The 10,780-nt window shown below is 25.5% G+C and overlaps 1 long non-coding RNA gene across 1 annotated transcript; it reads left to right on the forward strand.

Annotated features, from left to right (window-relative positions):
• The first annotated feature begins 9,363 nt into the window (after positions 1-9,363).
• LOC148549836 (uncharacterized) lies at positions 9,364-10,458 on the forward strand. The gene is made up of 2 exons (XR_015896097.1): positions 9,364-10,092; positions 10,199-10,458. It is a non-coding gene; the product is annotated as an uncharacterized LOC148549836 (long non-coding RNA).
• Positions 10,459-10,780: the final 322 nt, after the last annotated feature.

The following is a 10,780-nucleotide window of genomic DNA, read 5'->3' on the forward strand; positions in this document are numbered from 1 at the left end:
CTTGCCCCTACAGATATATTCGAATAAATATTTAAATTCATCCCATCACTTATTTTTTAAATTGATTTTAAAATATATTTTTAATTAAATTTATTTTTTTAAAATTTTAAATTAATCATATTGATCTTTTTGTAATTTTTTTTGTTGACAACATTAAAATTGGCTGATATTATATGTTAAGTGATATTAATTACAATGGAACACACATCTAAAAATTTCAATTAGCTGCTAACATTACAAGTTTATAAAATTAGATCAATTTGATAAATAATTTTATATTATTAGATCAATTAGATCATAATTCCTCAATTTGATATTTATTTAATATAATTTTATAAATTTATTATATTAAAGGTTAATTAGGACTACCAGATATGTATTGTGATATCATTTAATGTGTCATATCAATAAATTCTAATGTTAATAACAATGGAAGTGACAAAAAAACTAATATGGCTAACTTAAAATTTTTAAAAGATGAATTTAATTAAAAAAATTTTTAAAAATCAATTTAAAAAACAAGTGATCTTTAAGGACTTATGTAACCATCTACTCATATATTCTATTCAAGAATACAACTACTAGCTAGAAAAATAAAATCTTACCATGAAAATAAACGTTATTTTCCTTTTTTTAGCTAGTGTGTTGGTGCTTTTTTTTTTTCGTCTCTAGCAATTCATTGTAAATGCAAAAAGATAAATAGAACATTTACCATGGAAAATATGACTTATTTGTATGAATTTCTTAGGGTTTAATGTTTAGGGGAAAAAATATTCGTTTTTAACGTTTTAAACGAGCTTTCAGCAAAGTGATAAATATGGTGAATTCTATCATGTAGAAGAGAGATTCCTTCTATATATGTAGAAATTTGTTGTCATGTTTTTAGTAGAACAAGTGTTTAGAGAGAGAGTACAATTAAAGCTATAGTAGAAGACAAAAGCTGATGTTGATGCAGAATGTAGACTCCACTGTAATGGATTAATTTCATCAATAATTTAATAATGTAAATTTGATTAAATATTAATTATGAATGATAATGATGGGCTGATTTTTTTTTCTTTAATAGATTTAAGTTTCTGGGCCAGGTCATTTTTTTCCTAGATTTGGGTCTTAATTGAATTTTTTTTATGAAATATAGTATTTTGTAGGTTTGGAGTTATTTAAGTGATCACCTACATAGCTACATGTTAATATATACATAGTTTAGCCACCTATACGATATTTTTTAATTGATGCCTAATTTCATTTGATTTATTTTTGCTAATAAGTTTTAAATTATTATAATTATTTTACTTTTATCTTTTTAAATCTAAAATAAACCATTTAATTTTTTTGACAATTTGACCAAAAATTTTACACACCACAACAAAGGTCTACATAATTATATATAGTAAAAGTTAAAATATTTATACATTATTAAATTAACCTTAAATGTATCTAATATAAATTATTAATTAAAACATATCTTCTTTTATTAATTCAAGCATCTCCTATCTTATGAGAATCACTTTTTTTAGTATTTCTTCCTCAACAACACTCAACATATTACTACCATCATAATTTGTCACGTCCCAAGAGCAATCTTTTGTCAACATAAAGTTCTGACCATCAATAAGTATACCTATTATCAAATATTAACAGCTTTAAATTTAAATAACACAGTCAAAAAAAATTTAACTAACACACAAGAAATTAAATTCTAAATTCAAATAACTATTCTAACCAATAAAACAATAATTTTTTACAAATTCAGTTATTCACTGTATCTTTATTTTAAAAATAATTTACTAGCAAGTAAAAATTTAAATAACAATTACTTAAATATTTTTTTCACATTAACCATTAACCTACACATAATTTACGTTATCATTAAATTAATCTACACATAAATGAATTAACAACTAAATTAACATTATTAAATATAAAAAATTCGATCATCAACACTGTATCTATTTTTTAAATTTTATAAAAAATGTCAATCGTAAACACTAAACCCCTTATCATTAAATATTAAAATACTTAGCAATCCAATTTTAGAATGAAAAACTTAAACCATCTAATTTTAATCTCTAACAATAAACAACAAACCCTGATTTCTTAATTATGAAACTTAAACTAATCCAATCTTGAGCTCTAAACCATCCGACTCTAAACTCTAAACAATATATTTCTAAATTCTAAATTCTAAAATTTTTTACACTAAAACCTAAATCCTAAAGCATCTTACACTAAACCCTAAATCAAGTAACAATAAATTTGAATAACTAAACCATTTTATTTATAAGTTTAAAAATAATGAAACAACAAAAAGAATTTAAATGGATTTTAATCCAATTTTAATATGTTCGACTTTATTTAAATATTATGAATACAAAGTACATAATTATTTTTGAAATTTTTTTTATAAGGCTCATTTTTTAAAGGATTCATTTTTATAACAGTACTTATCATTTCATCATTTTAGAACAAATTAAATATAAAAAGAAAGAAAAAAATAGCAATAAAATTCACCTAAATGAATCATGAAAGAATGATATCATATCATATCCAATAATAGATAATACTCTACTTAATCTCTATATTAACTAATTTAATGTATAAAAGTGACAACATTCATTTTAAGGATAAATTACATAAATAAACTGAATGAGTTTTAAATTTACATGAATGTTCAATTACATGATTAGAATTAGTAGGTGTATTAGTAAATCGAATTCATGAGAATCAATTTACTATGAAAAAATGTTTTAGTGAAAACTATCTCATGTAAATCGAATCTATTTGATTTAATTTACGTAAAACGAAGTCAATAGCTTCGATTTAATAGGAGCAGCTTCTATGGAGATAAATCGAAACTATAATAATCGAACCACACTCAAGGTAAATCAGATTCATGGGTTTAGATTTAAAATGGTTTTGACAAAAATTTGCAATAAATTCATATAACCACTTTATATTTTGGACATTCATATAAATTTAGAACGCATTCAGTTTGTTGATGTGATTTACCCTCATTTTAATCTTTCCGGTCATACGCACACATACACATATATGTATACATATTACATATATGAATCATTCTAAATTAACATCCATCTAACATATTCTTTTTGTGATCGTTTTTACATTAATAAATTATTTATTGTCAAGTATGAATATAACTTGTTAAATAACATGATGCCATTTAGTAAAATACTCATGAAAAAAGCATACATATTTCATTTTTTAGTAAAAATTATAAATTATATTTTGAAATTCTAACAACTATATTAACTAAATATATTCAAAATTTTTACCAAGGTTTTACGAAAAGAATTCTAATTAAACACTAAATTCTATCATCGATTTACAATTGTTACAATACAAAAATTTTATCACGTACCAAAAATATTATCATCAAAATAAACCCTAAACGAACCAAAATTAAATTCTAAATGCTAAACTATTTTATCTTGTGCACTATTATATTTTTTTTATAACGTAAATTATGTATCTTACTACAAAAATTAACCATATAACTAATGATTAATTTACCTACTACAAAATTAACCATATAACTAATAATAAAATCATAACTAATGAATGATTATAGTCTAAAACATTATTAACAATAAGATTATTAATAGTATTAGAATAAAAATAATATGTGCAAAAGATTAAGCTAATATTTTCAAGAACACAAAAATACAGCTTTCATGACAAAAAAAAAGTGTCCACTTTTCATAAAAAAAAAATCAATCAACACTTACATCTACACAGAAAAAATTAATTAAGACCCAAACCAACAAAAATTCAAATAACTCCCAAATCCATAAGATATTATGTTTATTATTTTTGTTTTTCATAAAAAAAATTCAATTAAGACCCAAATCTAGAGAAAAAATGGCCTGGCCCAGAAACTTAAATCCATTAAAGAAAAAAAAAACCAAAAACCAGTCCATCATTATTATTCATAATTAATACCTAATCAAATTTACATTATTAAATTATTGATGAAATTAATCCACTACAGTGGAGTCCACATTCTGCATCAACATCAGCTTTTGTCTTCCACTGTAATTGTAATTGTATTCTCTCTCTAGACATTTGTTCTACTAAAAATATGACAACAAATTTTTACACATATAGAAGGAATCTTTCTTCTACATGGTAGAATTCACCGATAAATATATATTCAATATATCATTTCAAAAGCAACAGTATTCACAAAGATTGTATCAGCACAAAATTATAGATGAAACTATGAAAGAAATTGCCAATGAGTAATAGTTCAAATGACATAAACTCCTCATATTCATCTAAGAGGTTGCGGGTTCGAGTCTTCATATCTTTAGTAAAAAAAAAAAAAAACTATAAAAGAAATTAAAACAATCTCAAATCTTCAAAAGAGTTTGGAAGACAAATTTACCACTTTTTGATAAATAGATAGGTCCTCAAAACAAAATTTTCTTTTAAGATATCAGATGAATTTTATCTTTTTTTCTATGAGTTATTATTATGTATACAGTTTTGATAAAGAATTCTATAAAAATATAAATATCAATTATTATGTATTTAATATATAATTATATATAATTTAATTTTTATATACTATAAAAGAACAGACAATCAATCATATATTAACATATTAGCAAAAGTAGTTAATTTTTAAATTTACTACTTAAAAAGTAATATATATATATATATATTACTAAAGATAGGGAGGGTTAAGGGAGCAAAAATTATATGATTTCTTCATGAGAATAGGTAAGCAGCGAATGACAATAGTGTTTGATCATTCAACTGAGAAAAACACAAGACAAAGAAAATAGGCTAGTCGGTGAGGTAAAAAAAGTATCAAAGAGTGACAAAAGATAAGAAAAAATGGCATAGAAAAAATAAAGCACAAAAACTACGATGATTTCACCGCAAGTAAAACAACCTATCATTTTCAAGGAGGATACCATGACTCTGATACCATATTAGAAACAAGAGACTAAACTGAAAAAAGAATTATATATTATTCAGAGTTGTATTTAAGTTGTCTCGAATAATACAATATAAAAGAATATTTATAGGTACTAAAAAAATCGTAATAATAAAGACGTAATCTCTTATAATAAATATTCAGATATACTAAAAAATACTAATTGATTCTAATTGATCATAATTGATACTAATTATATTCTAACAATAATCATGCAGCCTTAGATCTCAGCAACGACTAATATATATATATATATATATATATTTTTTTTTTCTAATATTATTTTTTTTATTTTAAATATATATATATATATTCTCTCCTAATATTTTTTTTATTTTAAAAAATTTCTTTTATATAAAAAGAGAGTTCTTAGTTTAAATTTTGATAATTACACATTTGTCGATTTTACCTCCATCAATAACCATTTTTTTAATGTGTCAGAACGAATTAATATATCTAACATGTAAACCTACATATTAATAGAGTTTTACTAGTTGAAATTTGAGTGGAATGTATCCACGACTAACATTAATGTCGTTAGCTATGTTTTTTTAGTTAGAACCTTTAAAATTGTTCAAAGCATAAGATATTGTTCCATATTTATAAAATATCAAATTTGATAACAAATAAGATATTAATGTTAAATAGCACTTGTATGATATTTTAAAATATATAAAAGAGGTATTTTTAAATAGTGAATAGTATGAATAAAGAGTAAAATTACGTATAGGTTAATAGTAACATAAGAAAAATAACAAATTTGACAAAATATTAATATGTTGAAAGAAAATAACTACAAGAATAGTTTGATTCACAAATTAATTTTAATGAATGAATAGTTATTTTGATATATTATCTATTTTTTTATCGGTACTATTTTAGCGGTGATTAGACCTCAATAAAAGTGAATTTGTAGAGTTTGAGTTGTTCATTCTGAATTTTTAAAAATTAAATAATTAGTTATTCTAAATTTTTAAAAATTAAATAATTAATTATTTGTGAGTTATTATATTTATTAAAATTTTGTTTTTATTTAATTATTTTTGTGAGTTATTATATTTATTAAAATTTTGTTTTTAAAAAATTATTTTTAACAAAAATAATTAAATAAAATTTTATAATTATTAAAATTTAATTTAATTATAATTTATTCTATTAAATTTAAATTATTTATCAAAAAATATTTTAATAAGACAAAAATTAAATTAACTTTTATTGTTATTATTATTATTACTATTATTAATTATTATTATCATTATTATTATTATACTATTATCCTTATTATTGTTATTACTGTTATTATATTATTATTATTATATAATTACTTAATTTTCTTACTTATTATCATTACTATATTATATTATTATGTATTTATTTTCCTTGGCCGAAGCCTTAAGGAACTAAAGAAAAGAAAGCCAAAACATGGCTTATGTACAAATGCATATAATATATATATATATTAAATAAAAAAGTTTACTAATCATTCATCATTATCACCACCGAATCATACAAAATAAAAGGAAAAAGAAAGTGTTAACGTGGCTTGCTATATAATAATAACCAGTGAATTGTCCGAGTATGATAAATTTAATGAAAATTATTCATTAAAAAAATGTTTTTATGTTAATAACATATGTACGAATGTTTTATAATAAATTGGATTGTTTGGTTAGATTGATTACAATTTTAAGATTTTGATTTTTATTCTATAATTTTAATTTTTGTTAGTAGTTTTAATATCCTTTAGCAAGTTAAAAGATAAAATTATTGTTTAAAATAAAAAAAAAAGACAATAAAAAAATATAATCAAACTAATTTAATGATGGTGCTGAAAAAGTTGTTTTAGTGTGGTAAAACAAATTGAAGGAAGGCAATATTTATAATGTGAATAATTATCATAACTTTCACAAAAAAAATCAATAATAACGAGAAAGAATATAAAAATAATCATGATGTACAATTAAGATGATTGATTAAAATAAAATTAAGATAAATGATTAGAATTATAAGTAATGATATTGTACACAAAAAAAAAATTAAGTAGAATGTACGAATTAAGTGACACATATAACCAAATATGAAAACAAAGAAATAATGTTGTGAATAGTAAAGTAGATAAAGAATTTAGTACTATGTACTGTTATAGAATAGTGAAAAAATAACAAAAATGTATGATTCAGAGAAAAGTTAAATTATTGAGTGGAGTACAAATTCATTAAAATAAATTAGTATAAAATAAGTGTCAAACTATTGATTGAGCTATTTTATGTGTAAAATGAATGAGAAGTCACTGAAACTAATCCAATACTTTGAAGTAACAATTAAATATATAATTGTGATCAATACTACAAAAAGTATATACGACATGAAAGTGTTAAATTGTGTTTAAGAATAAAAATTACATATGGTTTAAGCATACAGAATGATACATGTATACAAATAGTTATGTATTTATTGAAGAAATCTGGTAGAAATATATTATGGGGATTATATGATTTTTCAGATATAAGAGAAATTTTAACGTTGGTAGTGATTAAGCTGACTTGATTACATGAGTATGATTTAATTCAAAATTTGATCAATTAAAAAATTATTATATCACTGCACAGAGTTATCTGATAATTAGAATGCATCAATTTTTTAGTAAGAACTTGGATATCATGTAAAAATACAATAAAAACTATGTATAAAGCATTTGAGAAGAAAAATTAATAAAAGAAAAATAATAAATATGATAATTAGACTAAATATATAAATAAAAAAAAATGAAAAATAGAAATAAACTAACTGCATGATGAATAACTAAAAAGATCTATAGTGTTTGATGAGAAAAATTCTCTTGTTCTGAAGCACAACCTTGTTCTTCCTTCGGGGCATGTCCTGCCATATGTCATAAACATCCTCCAATATAGACATTGGTGTTTCAATACTCGTGTTTCAATAGTAACATTGGTGGTTAAGGTAACAATATAGCACCCGTCAACTAGTAAGGGGAAAAAAAGATCATTGGTAATTAATAATTAAGAGAGTCATGCATTTATTTCTTTCAACTGAATATCTTAGCTTGTAGTGCAAGAAAGAAGTAGATGATTATTAGAAATTAGAGTAAAGTATCGTTTTTGTTCCTAACGTTTGGGATAAATCTTATTTGTGTCCCTAATTTTAAAATCGTCCTATTTGTATCCCTAACGTTTATAAAAGTTATTCAATGTTATTTTGCCGTCAATTACGTATCATGAGCGCTTTAGTTTGAGTTTTAAAAATTTCTTCTTGAAGTTAGAATACAAATGTCTGAGATATAATCGATGATCTACTTCGAAAAATAGCTCATCAAATGTTGAAACTAATTCCTACAATATTTACATAATTCATTTTTCTAGAGACATAATTGAATCTAAACACAAATAGTGGGTATAATATTAAAATCGAACACATCCAAGTGAGACCTAATTGAGAATGAATACATTCAAGTGAGAATAATTGAAAAATATAATCTGATTTGTTAGTATAAATGATAGTAGGATAACATTGAATCACTTTTATAAACGTTAAGGATACAAATAGGACGATTTAAACGTTAGGGACACAAATAGGACTTACCCCAAACGAGACAAAAACGATACTTTACTCTAGAAATTAAATGGGCTTAACTTAGGTAAGGGTGGCAAACGGGCCTAAACCCGCTGGGACGGCCTGCGTAACCCGCCAAAAAAGGTGGGTTGGACTAGAAAATTGGAATCGCCAAATAGTAAAAGCCCGCCTAACCCGCACCGCTTAAACCGCGGGCTTTGGCGGGGCAGGGTGGGCTTCCCCGCCGGGTTTGTTTTTTTTTTTTTTTGGCAAGGGTATTTTTTTAATTTTTTTTTCCAAAATTCAACTTTCCCCAACCCAATTTACAAGAGAATGAAGATGAAAATTGAGTGTTTTGGATTATGTTTATTTTGTTTTGAAGATAATATTTATAACTATATTTGGATTATATTTATTTTACTTTGGAGACAATATTTATTATTACAAAGACTTTAATGTTTGTGAATATAAAAATTATTTTTTTATGCCTTTAGAAATTATAATAGTTAAAAGTAAAAAAAAAAAAAAAGAGAATATTTAGTGGGCTTAGCCCGCCAACCCGCCAGCCCGCCGTTAGGCAGGGCGGGGTGGGATTTTGGGACCGCCTCACTAGGCGGGGCGGGGCGGGCCAACCCGCCAAAGGGCAGGCTTCTGGCGGAGCGGGACGGGATAGGGCGGGCTTCCCCGCTTGCCACCTTAGGTTCGAAAACTAATTTTAATTTTGGACACGTGTGACTCTTACGATGGTATCGAGGGTTTAAGGGAAAAAGAAAGAACAATTAGGAAATAGAAAGAATAAGAAGAGATTAGGAAATGTTATTTTCTTTATGATGCATTTTGATTTACAACAATTCTTCTAATTTATAGATAGCTAGGGTTCTATTTATGGAAATATCCTAAATTGATAACATTGATTTTCCTAATATTTCTCGTGATCATTAAAATATCTCCCTGATTTGATTCAATCTTCTAACACTTCCCCTCAAGATGAGTAGTGGGGTCACCAATACTCAACTTGCTGAGAACTTCGGCCAAAATTCTGCCTGAGACAGCTTTCGTAAGGACACCTGCCAATTGATCTTCTGATCTAACAAAAGGGAGTTCCACAGTCCCTTCTTCAATTTTTTCTTTGATAAATTGCCGGTCTACCTCAATATGTTTATTTCTGTCATGTTGTACAGATTCTCTGAGATGCTTATTGCTACTTTATTGTCACATTTTAATTTGTTTGGCAATTGAGGTGAAACCCAATTTCAGATGAGTTTCTTATCAACTTGGCATGCTCTGGTTTGGTTATTGACTAAATTTGCTATATGAGAATTGTGCAAAGAGAGACTTGCAACTTAATGCTTGAGATGAATAAAGTGATCACTTTCTTAAATATAAAACTTGATTACTTTTAAGGGAAAATGAAAGGTTTCCCCTTCTTCTGTATGTGGAAGTGCAATGTGTATTTTCATACTATCTTTCCCTTTGTTCATTCTTAATTGTTCACTTTGACAGGTTCTAAGGCAATGTTTGCTGATCTTGGTAATTTCAATCAGAGGTCTATTCAGGTTAACTTTGTTTCATTTTATTTTTTGGTATGCCTTACAAGGGTATGATTCCTTTTCAGCCAATTAACAGAATTCTCACCTTTTCTTCTTTTGTATTTGGTAACAGATAGCTTTTCTATTCACAATCTACCCATCTTTAGTTCTCACTTATGCGGGACAGACAGCTTTTATTTCAGCTTTCACTATGTCACAACTTGAAAGCTGTCTTCTAATCTGTAACTGAAACTACTTGCTGTCTGTCCTCTGATGTTAGGTATATGACATCTATTGCCGGTGTCGTTGTGAGCCTAGTAATGCTTATCACCACTATATTACTTACATTAGTCATGATCATGATATGGAGAACCCCAGTTGTGCTGGTTACCCTTTACTTTGTTGTGTTTTTCATCATGAAAAGGGTTTACGTCAATGCTGTTTTCACTAAATTTTCTCAAGGTGGATGGATTCCTTTTGCCATATCATTCTTCCGTCTAGGCTCTTGCTCATAAGAGAGTGATGAACAAGAAGTGATAAATTTTATGAAAATTTGGAGATTTAGGGTTAAATATAATGGGAGGAACCAACGTGGGTATAAATTGGAAATTAGCCAACTCAGCTAACCGTTGGAGCCCTCCAGCGTGACAAAACGTTGCCACGTCAGCGTTCCGATAATGACTTATCACCAAAAATATGCCCAAGGACCACTATG

This window comes from Arachis ipaensis, chromosome B8 (genome assembly GCF_059453495.1).
Source record: "Arachis ipaensis isolate K30076 ecotype BB chromosome B8, ASM5945349v1, whole genome shotgun sequence".
Classification (NCBI taxonomy): Eukaryota; Viridiplantae; Streptophyta; class Magnoliopsida; order Fabales; family Fabaceae; genus Arachis; species Arachis ipaensis.